At 40.2% G+C, this 18,334-nt stretch overlaps 1 non-coding gene across 1 annotated transcript; it reads left to right on the top strand.

The window, feature by feature from the left end:
* Positions 1–17,964: 17,964 nt before the first annotated feature.
* LOC142170038 (small nucleolar RNA R71) lies at positions 17,965–18,071 on the top strand. Its single transcript, XR_012699654.1, has one exon. It is a non-coding gene; the product is annotated as a small nucleolar RNA R71 (small nucleolar RNA).
* Positions 18,072–18,334: the final 263 nt, after the last annotated feature.

Here is an 18,334-nt window from a genome sequence, read left to right as displayed (position 1 = left end):
TCGACTCTTTATAATATAGTCTTGAAAGCTTGTTCTTGTTTAGGGTTTAGCTTTGATTGTGCTTCCTCGGACACTTGTATAGCATTTTGATTGTTAATAATATACCAACCTTTTTACTTTGTGTTCTAACGCTCTTTTTATTGAATAAATTTATGTACCCTAAGATTTGTTTTAACTTGAATAAGAATTTTACTCATATTATGAATTTAAAAAATAATTGAATTGGATTCTCTTGCTAAATAATTAATTATTTGATTTTAACATAAAAAATAATTTATTCTATGTTGATTCAGATCTTAATATTAGTTCATCTCTTGTTTTGAATATTTAATCTTAATAATAATTTTATCCACCATAAATTTTGTTTTTAAAGAGTAAAAGATTGATATGACATTTCACTTTTAGATCTTTATGTCTGTAGAATCATTAGTGGTATTCACTCTTACTAACCATTTTTTCTCTTTCTCACACATTTATATTGCGGTTATGTCCTTTACCAGTGAGTTCTTTTGTTTAATATTTTAGGTCTATTTTGGTATATTAATATTGTATTTATGCTTTTATAATAATATAGGCTCTCCTTTTTCTAGATGAATTTGGACAATATAATACATTCTTAAATTAAATTAGTAATAGGACATTATAATACATTTTAAAATTCAATTAGTAATGGGAATTGTTTAAGAAATTTATCCTAAAAGTAATAGGATTACATGACTAAAGATATTTATTTGTTCAATTTTATACGAATTACACAGTCCGAAAGCAATTATACTAATAGGATTCCTAAAGGTAATCATGTAGGATTCCTAACGTGTAGTTTGACGAGCTTAAAACACACACCTAAATATACTCGCTAGTAAAAGATAATATAGTTTAATTATCGTCTCCACAGGGATTGGATTTAAATAGTGTTCGAAGAATCTTTAGTTAATTACTATCCAGGAAAATTAACACTTGATTTGATGACTATTACTACGATTACTACTAAAAATTAAGCAAGTGACAGTTGATCACAAAAGACATTAGATGAGCAACGAAGAAATATCAATGGGAGAAATAAGGGTATGTGACTAGATATGTGCAAGATAATTGACTCGGGATCCAATTCTTGAGTTAATTCACTCTATAATACCGTTGATTCTCACGAATTCAACAAATAATCAGATTACACTTGAAGTTAATGTTCCTCTTTCGATTACCCATTAATTTTAGTAATTAATCCAATTGAAGCACGGTAAACAATTGCAACAATAAAATGATGGTTATGATCTAAAGGGTAACTTCTCACGAATATTTCCCTATTTTCTAGTTCGATTAACAATTCAAGAGGCTCTTTCGATTACATTTGTGAATCACGAATTTAAACTAGATAATAAGATGTAAAGCAATTCAATGTATTGCTCCTCTTTCGATTAAGCAAAATAAGAAATAACTCCACAATACGAATTAAAACTCCTTCAATTCATTATAACAATTATCAAGAATCAAATCCCTAATCAAGTTATCAAAATACCGTATCTGTGATCACCCTAATAAAAATTACTCCATAACAATGGAGTAATACATCTCAAATAAGTTTAAGAACAAAGAAAATATCAAAGCTACTAATTTCAATACAAACTCCCATATTGCACCGATTGCACGTTGTATAATTGATGAATTCTTGAGCCTTCTTGCCTTTGTTGGTTTTTCAATCTTTCGTAGGTCAAAAGTACCTTCAAAATTATGTTTTTGGTGTATTTATATTATGTAGAAACAAGCCCGGACGAAACTACCCTTTCCTAGCCAAACTTGGAGATTACTCTGCCAAAGTTGCACAGCCGCGCCGCGCCATGCGGTGCTCTAGTGAGTATTTCCAGAGAGCTCGCACTTTTCTTGTCGGGCCATATTTGCACTGCCGCATCGTGCCTCGTAGCGTGGTAATGGCTTTTTCTCAGAGTGAATGCACGCGTTCACTTTTTGATACCCAGAATTGGTCCTCGACCCCCGAACATGATCCCAGCCTAATTTCTTGGGCTTCTACTAAGACTTCAAAGCTCCAACTTGTTCGATTTCGCTCCAAATTACCTAAATAGCTCTGAATCATTTCCTACAAGGCATAAACTACATAATGAGTATAATTCACTATCATTTAAGCTCAAACACATATAAAATACAATAATTAGAGTGCAATACTACGGCTAAAACATGAGTTTCTAGCCTACCATCAACACCCCACACTTAGACTATTGCTCGTCCTCGAGCAATCAAACTGCACTTCACCTAGGGACGGCCTTTTCGTTAAACAACATCGTAACACATCATGCCAAAAATGTTTAAAATAAACTAAGCACCATATCATAACATCCTGACCTCGGGACTTGACTCAAAAGCACTACGCATTTTTTCACAACCTATTCACTTACTCTAACACAAAGGTCTAAGACTTTACCTTACCTTCACAAGTCATGTGCCCTCATACAAATAATAGAGAGTAGTTCCATATACAATAAAGTTCAAGAGCAGTTAGGACTCAAGATAAAAAGAATTCGCTCACTCTCAGAAATAAAATTCATGCGCCACAGAAGACATACCATATGCTTGCCCGTAGTGTAATACTCTACTAATTTAGCTCATTCAGTCAAGGATCAAGTAGGACTTTAATTGGTTGTAATGTAGGCTTCGGGTCGGGCAGGATATATTTGGATATAGTGACTACACCTCCCTAAGCACTTTAATACATATACATTAATAATAACACCCACACTTGTATGGAACCAAACCCCAACCTTCACACATAATCGCATCAAGCTCCCAATTTCTTTAAGTACAAACACGATGAGAACTACCACTAGAAAGGAATCATTCTTTTTATACTATATACAAACACCAATAATTTTTTTCTTTTTCTAGATTCTGATATTCTCTTCTCTTTTTCTTCTTCTTTTGATTCCCTACAAGTGGTTCTCAAAACATTTTTTCTCAACAGTGCACCTTCCCCTTTTCTGTAGTTCCACTCAAAAACCCAACCATATCTCCCCTAACGTTTACAAGCTCATAACAACTCAAGTGCTCAATAGAGGTCTACGGTTCAAACAGATAGTCAATCAAAATATAGGGGTCAGGCTTGTAGAGTGATTGCCAAAGAAATAGGATTACAGGCTCAAAGGGGCTAACTAAGATAAAAATTAATTAGGTGGGCAAAAGTGTAATGACACGACCTGTCGTTTTGAGCTCTAGCGTGTCGTTTATCGTTTTGAGGCCCTGAGCAGCTTCACTTCATGTATTATGACTTGTACGCGTGGTCAGAATTTAATTTCGGGAAGTTCAGAGTTAATTTGCAAAGAAAATTCTAATTTTGGAAGCTTTAAGTTGGAGGAATTGACTAAGGTGTGGTTTTTGAGTAAACGACCTCAGAATCAGGATTTGAAGGTTCCAACAGATTTGTATGATGATTTTGGACTTAGGCGTATGTCCGAATCAGGTTTTTGATGATCCAGGAGCGTTTCAGTGCCTATTGTGGAAAGTTGGCGTTTTGGAAGAATTTCATAAATTTGAGTTGAAGTGCATTTCAATGCTATCGACGTTCGTTTTGGATTCCGAGTCTGGGAATAGCTCCATATGGTGATTCTGGTATTGGGAACGCGCCCGAAAGTGGATTTGGAGGTCCGTAGGTAATTTCGGGGTCATTTGGCGAAAGTTAGAAATTTGAAGGTTTTTGGAGAGTTTGACTGGGAGTGGACTTTTTGATATCGGGGTTGGATTCCAATTCCGGAAGTTGGAGTAGGTTCGTAATGTCAATTATGACTTGTGTGCAAAATTTAAGGTCAATCGGACGTGATTTGATAGGTTTCGGCTTCGAAGGTAGAAGTTTGAAGCTTCAAAGTTCATTAGGTTTGAATTGGAGGGTGATTCGTAGTTTCGATGTTGTTTGGTGTGATTTGAGGCCTCGACTAAGTTCGTAATGTGTTTTTGGACATGTTGGTATAATTGGTTAAGGTCCCCAAGGCCTCGGGTGGATTTCGGATGGTTAACGGATCGAATTTGGCCTTATGAAATGTTGAAGTTGCTGTCACCTGGTGTAACCGCACCTGTGAGGTTTTGGCCGCAGGTGCGGGACTGCAGAAGTGGCCTAGGGGTTGCAGAAGCGGAGCAAGTCAGCCAGGGGAAGGACCGCAGGTGCAGAGTTTTGGCCGCATCTGCGCAAGCGCAGAAGCGAAGCGTGGGGCGCAGAAGCAGAAGAAGGCGCATGAGCGGAAGGAAGCTCGCAGGTGCTAGGCCTTGTGTATGGGGAGAGTTCCGCAGAAGCGGAGGTATGGTTACAGAAGCGACGCAACAGGTGTGGCTACTGTTCAGGTGCGAAAATATCGCTAGGCAGATTGATTTAAGAACTGGACTTGGTTCATTTTCCCCCCATTTTTTACTTGGTTGGGGTGATTTTGGAGAGCTTCAAGGAGGAATTTTCATCATCTATGTCAAGGTAAGTGATTTCTGCATTTTGGGAGTTAAATACAATATTTATACATGGATTCAAGCATGATTTTTTTAGAAATTTGGGATTTTGAAGAAAAAACTAGAAATGGGTATTTTTGGATTTTGACCATGAATTTGGGCATGGAATTGGAAATAAATTATATATTTGAGTTCGTGAGGTCATGGGTAATAGTTATCTTCAAAAATTTTCGGAATCCGGGCACGTGGGCCTGAGGGTTACTTTATCGATTTTTCGAGCGGAGTTAGAAATTTGTTATAAATTGAATTATTATGAGTATTAGAGTATATATTTATGGATTTGCACCTTTATTGACTAGTTTTGGAGTGATGGGCATTGGTTTGAGTTGTTGGAAAGCCTTGGGAGCTGGCTATGGAACTTCGGAGCGAGGTAAGTCTCCTTTCTACCCTTGTCAGAGGGAATTTATCCCATAGGTGAATCAATTCATTATGTGTTCCTATTTGTGGGGGCTACAGGACTTATCTTCGAGAGGCTACAGGACTATTAGGAGCACTTCCCTTATTGATTCCTCATCGTGCGATTTGATTCCTTTGAGGTTTATGCCTTCATTCCCTTCCTATTCAGTCTTATGCGATGTGAAGCACTTGTTATAAATTGGGGATCAAGGAATTTTAATGGTACTGCAGATGTGGTGCAGGATGTTTCTCCCTGCCGATTTTTAATGGGCTATTATCGTCGCCTTGCGGAAGTCCGTTCTGACGTTGCATCTCAGTATTAGTATTACCAAAGGTTTTGGGGTTTGGCATTGATTGTTATGACAATTCGTGCATTGCTATCGAACCGTGTTTGTGTAATGGTAGTATGCTTGTCTATGCGTCGAAGCAGTGAATGACTTGGAAGGAGGTTTACTCAGTGCATGATTCAGAGATCCAGTATTTTATTTTCGGCGAAGGAAAAGCAATCGGACTATGAATGTTCAGGTTTGGGTTGACGGAGTAACGAGATGTGGTATTTCGAGCATGGTGGAATTTTCATCTGTGATGTGGTATCGTCGCCCTGGATTGAATATGTTAAGTTCACCGATGTTATTATCTTCACCAATTCGCCTTCGGGGCGGGGTATTGTGAAATGGTGTCGGAGAAGCGGTTGTGAGCAATAACGGAGTGTAGCGATTTTGGAATCGAATCAGTGTGTCTAGTATTAATGGCTCGAGAAAGAGGATCTTCGAAAAGGTTTAAAGTTGGTAGCGCTCTATTGGTTCAAGTGCTACAGAGATAGATTTTGATTTAAGGCAACAACTGGGCAGCGAAGGATGAGGAAGGACATGTGGGAGGTGTCTTGCGGTGGTTAAACTTCTAGAAGGCCAAGTGTAAGGAAATAAAAGTCGAGTAGTTGCTTAAAGGAGAGGGTTTGACCAAAGTGGGAGAATGGCAGAGTATCAGATAGGTTCTGTGGTAGGATAGCCACACGCCTTGGGGGAAGTTATAGTGATTTGGGATTCATGGTGGATAGTAACCAGGTCTACAGGCTTAATTTGGAATATTGGCTACTATACGGAGGAAGGTTAGATACGACGGAAAAGAGTTGCTTGATATGAAGAAGGATACAACATGACTTTGGATTGGAATGTATCGTTGCATGTTTAGTTGATGTCAATGGGGAGTGAACGGACTTGTAAATCTGGTGAATGAGCACGAGCTTAGGGTGGGTTATTGATTTTGTAGTAGTTGTACTTGGTGCAGCGCTGTTGGAAGATGTCGGCATGTAATTTCCACATGTGGGTTATCTCCTATGAGCAGGTTAGCGGTCGTGTGGTGTTGATGAAACCTCTACGAAGGATTTTACTGGCTATCCAGTAAGAGGTCGAATATGTAAATGTGGCTAGTGGTTCCGAATGTTCATGAAATGTTTAACATAAGGATTTCGAGGAATTTGGCGGGTTGATTGTGCAAAATCATGTCAATGGGGGGTAAGGGATCTTGGTAGGTTCCAGGGTCATGTAATGGTAGCTTCAAGCGTAAGTGGGAGAGCCCCACCGCCTACAATTGGATTGCATGGTTGTCTACTTGTGAGGTTTCTGGTTATCGACATATTGGTGGGTTGCTACGACTAAGGAAAGAGAACATCAGTGGTGATTTGAGCCAAGGATTTGAGGAATGTATGTTATATTTTATCGATTCATGTTCAGGTTTTGGGAAGACTTAGAGTCTATGCTTTATGTGGATGTGATGTACAAGGAAAGGAATTCAGACGGTTGTTTCTTTGAGAGGGTGTTCATGTGCCAGAAGGGCCTTGAAGTTTGATTATTTTTGGGAACAAGTGAGAGTGGGTGACTCTCAACAATAGTTCTAGTGGGTTCAAAAATTCAAAGTGCAGTGCCCAAGGATTTTGAGCCAGTAGTATGGTTAAGTATTGAGCTTTTGCAGTGGATTATGAAAAGTGGCTTGGAGTGTTCTGCGTTATCTTCGGTCTGCTTTGTGGCATTGGATGAAGGGGAGAAAATAACTTTGGATTCATAGAGGGATTTTCAGAATGGGTGTACCAGAATGGAGCTATTATTATTTCTAGGGCAAGTCCCGAGTAAATTAGAATAAGTGGCTTGGTTGGTTATGGTCGAATCAGCACGGTTATGGCAGTGACCAGTTTCTCCAGCATGAAATTATACATGTGGTTTGTGGTTGTACACTTGGGCTTGAGCGTCACCAACACTTGGTTGATTTGGGAGGTATTCGATTCGTATGGCTTTGTGGTGTAAAGGGATTTTCGGAAGAGTTATGGCAGTTTAGATTACGACATGAGGGTGTATTTTCTGCGGTTTGGGAATTTAGTTGCGTGTTGCATTGGTTTATCCTATTAGTGGATCAGGGGTTATTATGGAATTCTGGTACTCTCACGTATTGGCATGTTAGGCACAGTGAGCGACATGGGAAAATTGGAAGCTGAGGATCAAGATTGCGGTTCGGTGTTGACAAGAATGTCACGAGTTCGGATGATCAGGGAAGAATTTAGATGTTTAGAGTAAGCTGGCAATGTCTTTAGCGTCATCTGAGATCGATGTCCTGTGTAAGAGGCTTTGTGTACTAATTTGTGGCTTCTTGATTTGCTTTACATCATTAGTGTGGCCGGTGGTATGGGTGTGCAGACTTGTTACCTAGTGCAGAAGGTCGTGGGAGCATATCCCACGAGAAGATTGTATAAGTGTGATATGTAGTCACTTGATTGATTAAAGATTTAAAACCAAGTATGGAGATTTTGGTATTATCGCTGATGTGAAAGTTTAGGCCTGAAAGGCACTCTATTCGGTTGATTGTGAATTGTGAAAGTTTATTCCAGATTCGATGACTGTTCTTGTGTGTCATGGGAAAAAGGTCATTGTGGACCCTTGAGAGGGTATTTTCCCAAGCATGGTATGATCAGAATTGGTTTGGGGTCTGTTGATGGGTTCAAATGTGGATGTGTACTCTACACCAGCCTGGTGGACCGCAAGTGCGGAGTTTTGGCCGCATATACGCAAGCGCAGAAGCGAAGTGAAGCGTATGGCACAGAAGCGGAAGAAGGCGCAGGAGCAGAAGGAAGCTCGCACCTGCGATGTCACAGAAGCGGGGGTCTTTCCGCAGGTGTGAGGCCTTGTGTTTGGGGTGAGTTCCACAGAAGAGGAGGTGTGGTCGCAGAAGCGACGCCGCAGGTGCGGCTACTGTTCCGAGGGTGCAAAAATATCGCTGGGCAGATTGATTTAAGAACGAGACTTGGCTCATTTTCCCCCATTTTTCACTTGGTTGGGGCGATTTTGAAGAGCTTCAAGGAGGGATTTTCATCATCTATGTCAAGGTAAGTGATTTTCATTTATTGTGAGTTAAATACAAGATTTATACATGAATTTGAGCATGAAAATTTGTAAAAATTTGGGATTTTGAAGAAAAACTTAGAAATGGGTATTTTTGAGTTCGTGAGGTCATAGATAATAGTTATCTTTGAACATTTTCAGAATCTGGGCACGTGGGCCCAAGGGTTGCTTTATCGATGTTTTGAGCGGAGTTGGAAATTTGTTATAAATTAAATTATTATGAGTATTAGAGTATATATTTATGGATTTGCACCTTTATTGACTAGTTTTGGAGCGATGGCCATTGGTTTGAGTTGTTGGAAAGGCTTGGGAGCCGGCTATGGAACTTCAGAGTGAGGTAAGTCTCGTTTCTAACCTTGTCAGAGGGAATTTACCCCATAGGTGAATCAAATCATTATGTGTCTCCTATTTGTGGGGGCTACGTATGCACGTGGTGACGAGAGCCCGTGTGTAGCTACTAATATGCTTATGTTTGGGTAGTCTAGGACCCATATCATGTAGTACATGCGATGCTTGCATCCTACTTGTTAATCTAATTGCTTAAATCATATCGAAACTTGGTAAAGGGACTTTAAAAGGTTAAACTCCATTCTTCTTGATCGTAAATGAGAATTTGTATTTCTTGAATAGTTGCCTTAATAAATCTTGAATTTGGTTATTTTAAATTATATTTTCTCTTTTGTGGAGCGGGCCGAACGCCTCGGCAGGTTAAATAGATGGATCTATGGTTCGCGTCGTTCGACCCTCGACAGTGCACAGTTTAAATATTTATGTTAGAGCGATCCGTATGACCTCGACATGATTTGCGCATGTTATATCTTTGGAATTGATAATAATTGATATTTCTTTCATTGGCCCGAGGTCCAAAAAAATGTTAAATGACGGAAATAAATTTGGAAAATTCTTATGAACAAAAGAACTGTTTACTTATTTCATGATATTGAACCTACAGCCCTTCTACGTAATCCATGCCTAATTATATCATTGATATTTTATTTATAGCCCATAGTAAGTGTCGAAGTCGACCCCTCGTCACTACTTCTTCGAGGTTAGGCGGGATACTTACTGGGTACGCACTGATTTACGTACTCATACTACACTTGCTGCATATTTTTTTGCATGTACATATATGTCTAGTGGCCTTGTGGGCGCAGAGGCGCGATTATTACGCGGACTTAGGTGAGCTACATTCTATGCTACGATCCATAGCCAACAGAGTCTCCTTCAGAGTATTTATATTTCTCCTATCCAAATTTGTATTCCAGACAGATGTTGTACTTTATTTTACATTCCTAGTTGAGGCTCAGGCACTTGTGACACCAGGTTTTGGGGTGGTTATGGGTTGTCCTGTATTGAAATTGTTAAAAATATTATTATTTATTTTTGTAAATTCCATCTTTTACTATTTAATTGAAGGAAATATGATTTCAGAAATATTAAAATGAGAACCAAATTAAGTATTTATTTTTTTGGCTTTCCTGACAGCGGTGTCCGGCACCATCACGACCTTTAATGGATTTTGGGTCATGACAAAAAGTATATATGTGGCTCAATAAAGAAATGCATATATCACTTCCTAGATTGAACAAGACTGTTATTTCGCTTTGCAAACACACAACGCAAGTTCTAGACATCAACTGACATGCACATACTATAAACGAAAACCTCACTCACACATTGGCACATAACTCACTCAGGATCGGATTTTTTCCTACTCTCTAGTCAAAGCAGTTAAGCAAAGTTACAATCAAGCAATTTAAGGCACTTATCTAAAAGTCAAGAACTGAGCCTAGGCATCACAACTAAGGCACTCACCACTCTCAAGGCATGTGTAGTCAAGGGAAATTGCTTCAAATTAGCACTATGGCTCAAGATTCTTTAATCCTATAAAAAATAACTAACTACACCCGGTTCAAGTAAAATTTCTTGGAAAAGAACCGTGGCACAAAGAAAAACCAAGGGAGAATTACTACACTACCTAAGAAAGTAAAATAAAATAGACTAAAATAAAACAAAGGACATATTTTTGGACTCAAACTACTTTACTTTTTTTTTTGGATTTGTTTTTCTCGTTTAAATTCAAATCCCTCAAGAAGCCAGTCGACGAAATCCATCGTCGAGAAGAGTTGAAACTAAACAGTTAATTACTAACTATTATAGGCCCATAGAATTCAGAGTTATGATTACAGACCAAAATGTCTAAGAAAGCAAGAAATAAATCAAACAAAACCAGCTGGCAAATAAAAAACAAGTACAAGTACAATCAACTAGGAGCACCCCACACTTAAGAAATTTCATTGTCCCCAATGCGAAATAGTAAAACAAGAGTGAAAAGGCAACTCCCTGAGGCCCATGGCCTACTCCTCATCGATACCCTCAACAGTACGCACGTACTCTTCATCATCAGAGGGAACAGAGTTGGCGTCCTTATATGGTGGCATCTGTACTCCAGCGGCTAAGCCCAACCACTGCTGCGTGACCGCGGAGAGTGGATTGTCCTCCTGCAGCTCTGCCAAGTCAACCTCCCCCAGAGTAGCATGAAGGCGCATATCAACAAATAGCAGTTGGGTGTCTCCTCAACACGAACAAATCTTTGATCTACAGGAACAACAACAACAGGAGGGTCTATTACAGCCGTGACATCAAAAGGCTTAAGAGGTCGTAAAACCGGAATCTGTGGATCATAATGGAACTCCTCCTCCACATGGTGGGTCCTCAGAAGTCGCGTGATCATACTCGGGAAGTATATGTGGCAGGCACCAAGTGGTCGTACTCGAGATATGTGCTCAAGCATAATCTTACCCATATCAAACTTCGTCCGAGTTAAAATAGCATAAATGAGACACACCTTTAACCGGGAGACATCAATGTCGTTCTGGGTGGGCATGATCTTTGCATTAATCAAACGGAGAATGACTCTGGCGGGATGCTAGAAATGGTACTTCTTCATGTCCTTGTGGAACTCATCAGCATATCGCGTCCATGTAGAAAGAGACCCTGTTCCACACATCTGGCGTCTATTATCAGGATAAGGGGGCCGACGCATCAACCTCAAAAACACCTTATGTGAATGCTCCGTAAATCCCATAGTCTGTTTTATAACCCGGGAAGAAAATGGAATCATCTTGCCTCGCACCTTCACTTCATACACTACATCTAAACTGGCCTCGGGTTGCCAGTTAGCATAGAACTCCTTAACCATGTTCACATTCACCGACTCACCGGGATGAAACAAGTTTTCAAAATGCATGTATTTGATGTTGTTGTAAATCCCCTAGTATTTCCTGGCTAGCTTACCATCATCAATTGTCACTTCCGGGTCGGGATTCACCGCCGGAACAAAGGTCCGGTACCACCTCCTAGCATGAGCTGGCACAACCCGAATGCCATACTTGCAGCCTGGCACTACATCCGCATCAGGATCAATGCGCTCCTCTTCCTCCTCTACTGGGGCGGGGTAAGGTGCCCGCCTACCTTCTCGATGGCTTCTAGAGGCAACCTCTGAGGTACATGTGTTAGAACGTTTGCTAGGACGGCGAGACATTGTACCTGCACAAGACGAACAACATTAGCCACAACACTTCAAACATAAACAGGACCAAACGGGGTAACCACCCCACACTTATGTTATTGGTATGTTCACAAGTACAATATATATCGGGGATTCAGACTACCCCATGAAAGCATACCCCGAGTAATCAATAGCCCCCCCGACCACCAACATAACCTTACAACAATATAACCACGGACTACACTAGTGTAAAAGACAAAATTACGAAGCTAAACTAGTAATTAAGAAAAGAAGCATAAGAAATTAGTCTGATCTATTACTACAAAATTTACGATACAATACAACACTACACAGGTACTTAGCATGAATTGGTTACCCCATTTAGCACCTAATAACACATTAGCACGGGGCGGTCAATCAATTAGCACTCGGGGCTAACAAGTTAAAATTTCACAATATAGAACATGACCTCCCACCCCACACTTATCATCTCGCATCACATCCCACAAAGCACTTCCCTTCAAAATTAGCAACACTACACAATTTTATGTCACTAAGGCATTTCAAGAAACATTTTGTGGGAATATCTTTCACCTTCTTATTTTAATTCAAAGTGGGTTACAAGCACCATACAACCACATCAAAAACACCACTCACCACATCTTCCCAATAGCACAAAGTGCACAATTTTACACAAATTTTCACCCATTTTTGGCCACTAGGGCACCCCCACCAAGCTTCAACATAAATTAATCCCAACACCATCAAAACACACCAAAAATCACTCATAATCATAAAAATAATGAAAACCCACAATTTCATACAAGAAATTCGACCAAAATAAAAACAATAGCTAAAACATTAGCACAAAATAAAATACCTAGGGTTAGAGAACTTAAACTCAAATTAACTAAATTGTATAATTAAATACTACAAGTAAGAGAAAGAGAACTTACCTTGAAATTGGAGTGGTAAAGGTGGGGAGTTGGAGTGGAAGGAAATTGAAGAAGAAGAATGAGATTTTGGGTGAGAGAGAGGGAATAGTTAGGGAGTAGTAATATGAAAGACTGGGAAAAGAAGGAAGGGGGTCGGGGGTGTTAGAGTTCAGGTTTAAAAAAATTTATAATAATTTTTTTTGTAAATTAGTATTGCCGCGTCGCTGGGTGCGGCGCCCCATGCGGCGTGGTAGTGGCATTTTCCAGAGAGTAGATCTTGTCAAACTTTGCCCGTTTGGCCTAGCGCGGTACCCCATGCAGCACAGCAGGCCAATTTTCTCAGAGTCCCGAGTTGTTTTCACTATTTTAGCCTACATGTCGCACCCTGACTCTATTATGCACTAAATTTGTGTTCGATTCATGCTCTTACCTGTTAAAACAATTACCAAAACTTCTAAACTCTAATAATCCTAAATTACCATTATCTAACTAGTCTACAAAAGCAATAAAGAGGGTTAGAAGTAGTTCTGAATTATAGTCGTCAGCTTGACTCCGTCACTTAAGCTTATTTGATATGCTGGAGGATTGCTTGTTAAATCCTCCAACAAAGTACTGTTTCAACCTGTGCCCATTCACCTTAAAACTTTCATTCCCTTCTCCATCTTGTATTTCAATGGCGCCATACAATGATACGTGTTTCACCACATACGGACCTGTCCATCTTGATTTGAATTTTTCGGGGAACAACTTAAGTTTACTATTATATAGTAAGACTCTGTACCCTTCATGAAACTCGTTTGGCTTAATCAGACTATCATGCCACCTCTATTTCTTTTTCTTAAAGATTCACGCATTTTCATATGCGTCCAGTCTAAACTCCTCCAATTCGTTCATCTGCGACAACCTGTGTTTACCTGCAAGACTAAGATCAAGATTAAGCATCTTAATTGCCCAATAAGCTTTATGTTCTATCTCAACAAGTAGATGACACAATTTTCCATATACTAATTTGAATAGTGAAGTCCCTATGGCTATTTTGAATGCAATTCTATACGCCCATAGAGCTGCATCCAATTTTGCAGACCAATCCTTACGAGAAGCACTAACCATCTTTTCAAGAATTCGTTTATGTTCACGGTTAGCCACTTTAACTTGCCCACTAGTTTGGGCATGGTACGGAGTTCCTGTTTTGTGTGTGACCCCATACTTAGATAACAATGTAGCGAACTGTTTGTTCACGAAGTGTTACCCATTGTCAGTGATAATCACTCGAGGTGTCCCAAAGCCGGTAAAGTTGTTCTTCCGTAGGAACTCACACACCACCCGAGCATCATTGGTCCTAGTAGGAATTGCTTTGACCTATTTAGAGACGTAGTTAACAGCCACTAGGATATACTCATATGAATAAGATGATGGGAACAGACCCATGAAGTCAATGCCCAAACGTCAAAAATTTCATACTAAAATAGAGTTTAGTGGCATCTCATCCCTCTTGCTAATGTTACCTGCCCTTTGACACTTATCACATGTAGCTACATACGCCCGTGTATCCGTGTACAAAGTAGGCAAATAGAAACCAACTTCCATGACCTTTGTTGTAGTGCAGTTTCCACCATAGTGTCCTCCAGCTACTCCATCATGGAAATGAGAAAGAATGCTTGCCACTTCTCCTTCAAGAACACACCTTCGAATCACACCATCTTCACACAGTTTAAACAAGAAAGGGTTATTCCAAAAATAACGTTTTACCTCACCTTGAAGCTTCCTTCTTTTATCACGAGAGAGGTCACACGGCAACCATCCACTAGCCAAAAGGTTCGCTACATCAGCATACCAAGGCGGTCTTTCGGAGACTGCAACAATGGAGAAAATCTGCTCATCAGGGAATTATCCTCTTACGTCAATTGTTTCAACCGGAGGTCTCTCGAGTCGAGATAGATGATCCGCGACTTGATTTTCTGTGCCCTTCCTATACTCGAACTCCAAGTCAAACTCTTGTAGCAACAACACCCACCGCATCAGATGCGGCTTGGACTCCTTCTTACTCAACAGGTATTTCATGGCTGAGTGATCAGTGTGTACAATCACTTTACTCCCCACAAGGTATGATCTAAACTTGTCAAAAGCAAAGTCCACAGCAAAGAACTCTTTCTCAGTAGTGGCATAGTTAACTTGAGCATCATTGAATGTCCTGCTTGCATAGTAGATGGGCCTAAACATTTTATCTTTTCTTTGCCCCAGAATTGCTCCCACAACTACATCACAAGCATCACACATTATCTCAAATGGTTGGCTCCAATCAGGTGTCACCATAATAGGAGCACTCACAAGCTTTTTGTTTATCAATTCAAATGCTCTTAAGCACTCCACATTGAAAACGAACTTGATATCTTTCGCAAGCAATGTAGCCAACGGTTTGGTAATGCTGGAAAAGTTTTTGATGAATCTCCTATAGAACCCAGCATGCTCCAAGAAACTTCTTATGCTCTTCACAGAAGTTGGTAGAGGGAGCCTAGAAATTACGTCAACCTTAGCTCTGTCAACTTCAATTCCATGTGCAGTTACTTTATGGCCCAAGACAATTCCCTCCTTCACCATGAAGTGACACTTCTTCCAGTTAAGAACCAAGTGAGTGGCTTCATAGCGTTCAAGAATGAGCTTCAAATTCATCAAGCAATCTTCAAAGTCTTCACCAAAGAGGGTGAAATCATCCATGAACACCTCTAGAAACTTCCTGTTTAAATCGGAGAATATAGACATCATGCACCTCTGAAAAGTGGCAGGTGCATTACACAACCCAAACGACATCCTCCTGTAAGCAAAAATACCTAAAGGTAAACTGAATGTGGTCTTCTCAACATCTTCTGGGGCAATGGGTATCTGATTGTAGCCTGAGTACCCATCTAGAAAGCAATGGCATCCCTGTCCAGCCACTTTCTTGAGCATTTGATAAATAAAAGGGAGTGGGAAGTGGTATTTCCTTGTTGCATCATTCAGCCTTCTATAATCAATGCACATTCTCCACCTAGTGACTGTTCTTGTGGGGATCAACTCATTGTCTTTATTTTTTACCACTGTCATGCCTCCGTTCTTAGGTATAACTTGCACTGGATTTATCCACTGACTATTAGAGATGGGGAAAATCACTCCCGCATCTAGCAATTTGATGATCTCCTTATGCACTACCTCCTCAAATTTTTGTTCAACTTGTGTTGAGGCTGCACCACTGGCTTGCTATTTTCTTCCAACAGAATTTTGTGCATGTAAATGACTGGACTGATTCCTTGAATATCAGTTATGCCCCAGCCAATGACCTTCTTATGCTTTTTCAATAGATCCACCAACTTTTGCTCCTGTGTACCTGTCAAGTCAGCAGAAATAATCACAGGAAAATAGTTAGTTTCAAGAAAAGCATATTTTAAGTGAGTGGGTAGGACTTTCAATTCCACATTAGGCTTAGAAGCCTCCTCTTTTAGTTCCTCCTCATCAACCACTTGATCCTCAGTTTCAAGAACTTCAACCTATTTCTTTATTTTGGGATCTTCATCCTGCACTGTGCTAGACTGAGTAATACACCTCTCTAGAGTATCCCCACAAGCTTGTCTAGCTTGTATTTTTTAGCCAATTCCCCAACAATATCTAGCTTGAAACACGAGTAGGAGGATGCCTCATCACTGGGGTATTTTATAATTCTCTTCATCTGAAACACCACTTTTCATTTCCAACTCCGCGCATAAGCTGCCCTTCATAGATATCAACAATAGTTATACCTGCACATAAAAATGGCCTCCCCAAAATTAGAGGCACCTCTTAGTTCACCTCCATATCCATCACAATAAAGTCTACGGGGAACACAAACTTGTCCACCCGCACTAGAATATCTTCAATGATTCCCTCAGGTAGAATGGTGGTCTAGTCAGCCAGATGTAGGGATATTGGTATTGATTTGATCACTCCAAGCTCACCTTCCAGTTTCCTGAATACAGATAGAGGCATTAGATTTATAGACGCCTCAGAATCACAGAGGGCCTTGTTGAACTTTTCACTCCCCAACGAGCATGGAATGGTGAAGCTTCCTGGGTCCCTACACTTTTGGGGAATTTTGTTTTGCAATATGGCACTGCAGTGGGCGTTTAGCTTGACCACTATTGTTTTCTCTAATTTTCTCTTGCTAGACAGAATTTCCTTCGAGAACTTTGCATAAGAAGGCATCAAAGCGCGTACCTCTATGAAGGGAATGTTCACATAAAGTTGCTTCAGCATCTCCAAGAATCGCCTAAAACATTTGTCAAGTTTCTCCCGCTTCATCTTTTAAGGGAATGGTAGATCTGGCATGTGTCTACTTTCTTCAATATCCTTTTGTACCCCACTACTCTGGCCTTGTTGCTCTTCAATCTTCTTCTCTGCTGGTGTCTCAGTCTGCTTGCTAACCATCTCAGGTCTAGCCTTCACCACTGGGTAAGTCAATGCTTTGCCACTTCTTAGAGATAAAGCTTTGATTGTTTCCTTTGGGTTCTTTTCAGTGTCAGAGGGAATACTCCCAGGAGCCCTTTCAGACAACAAATTTGCAATCTGTCCCATTTGTCTTTCTAAATTACGGATAGTCGTGCCCTGAGTCTAGAATTTTTCATCTGTTTTGTTGATGAATGCCTTCATGAGATCTTCCATATTTGATCGATTTGGCTGTGGTGGATGGTATTGCTGCCTCTGCTGGTTCTGAAAACCTGGTGGTCCTTGACCTTGGTGTTTGAGATTATTTTTCTTCCATGAGTTCAAGCTCCCATTAGGTGAACTCCACGAAAAAACTGGATGTCTTTGACCCAAAGCATTATAGTTGTTCACGCCTTGGTAGTTTCCTCTATTAAAGTTCTCCACTGCGTTGACTTCCTCAGCTGATGCTTGACACTCATGTATAGGGTATCCCAATCCACAAAAGTGACATGCTGCTTGCGGCTCACTATGTACCTTGGCCAATGTCAGCTTTCTTATCTTCTTGGCCATGTTGTCTAGCTGGGCTTTCATGGATATGTTAGAATCCACCTGGTGAACCCCAACCGATTTTCTCCTATCATTACTTTCAGTCGGCTACTGATTAGCTTCCTCAGATAATTCATCAAGGATTAAGACAACCTCCTCCGACATTTTCTTCATTGGTGGTCCTCCACATGCAGTATTCAAAGTTCGTCGCGTAGACGATGTCAGCCCATCCTAGAAATCTTGGAGTTTCATCCACAAATCAATTCCATTGTACTGACACTTTCTGACTATCTCCTTGAATCTATCCCATGCTTCAAAAACCGTTTATGTCTCCTTCTGGCAAAAATTATGGATTTCCCTTCTGAACTTCCCTGTTTTTGCAGCTGAGAAGTACTTGTTAAGAAACTTCTTGGTCATATCTTCCCATGTCTTGATCGAACATGTGGGTAAGCTACGAAGCCATTGCTTCACATCATCTTTCAATGAAAAGGGGAATGCCCTTTAGTAGGCTGCATCCTTTGATACTCCATTGTATTGGAAGGTGTTCATGATTTCTTCAAAATCCATCAAGTGAGTATTAGGATCTCCGTTCACCTTCTATCTGAATATGCAGTTGCTTTGGATAGTTTGAA

The sequence above is a fragment of the Nicotiana tabacum genome, chromosome 15, assembly GCF_000715075.1.
Source record: "Nicotiana tabacum cultivar K326 chromosome 15, ASM71507v2, whole genome shotgun sequence".
NCBI classification, from domain to species: domain Eukaryota; kingdom Viridiplantae; phylum Streptophyta; class Magnoliopsida; order Solanales; family Solanaceae; genus Nicotiana; species Nicotiana tabacum.
The sequence above is the reverse complement of the archived record's forward strand: the minus strand, read 5'-3'. Positions and strand labels throughout refer to the sequence as shown.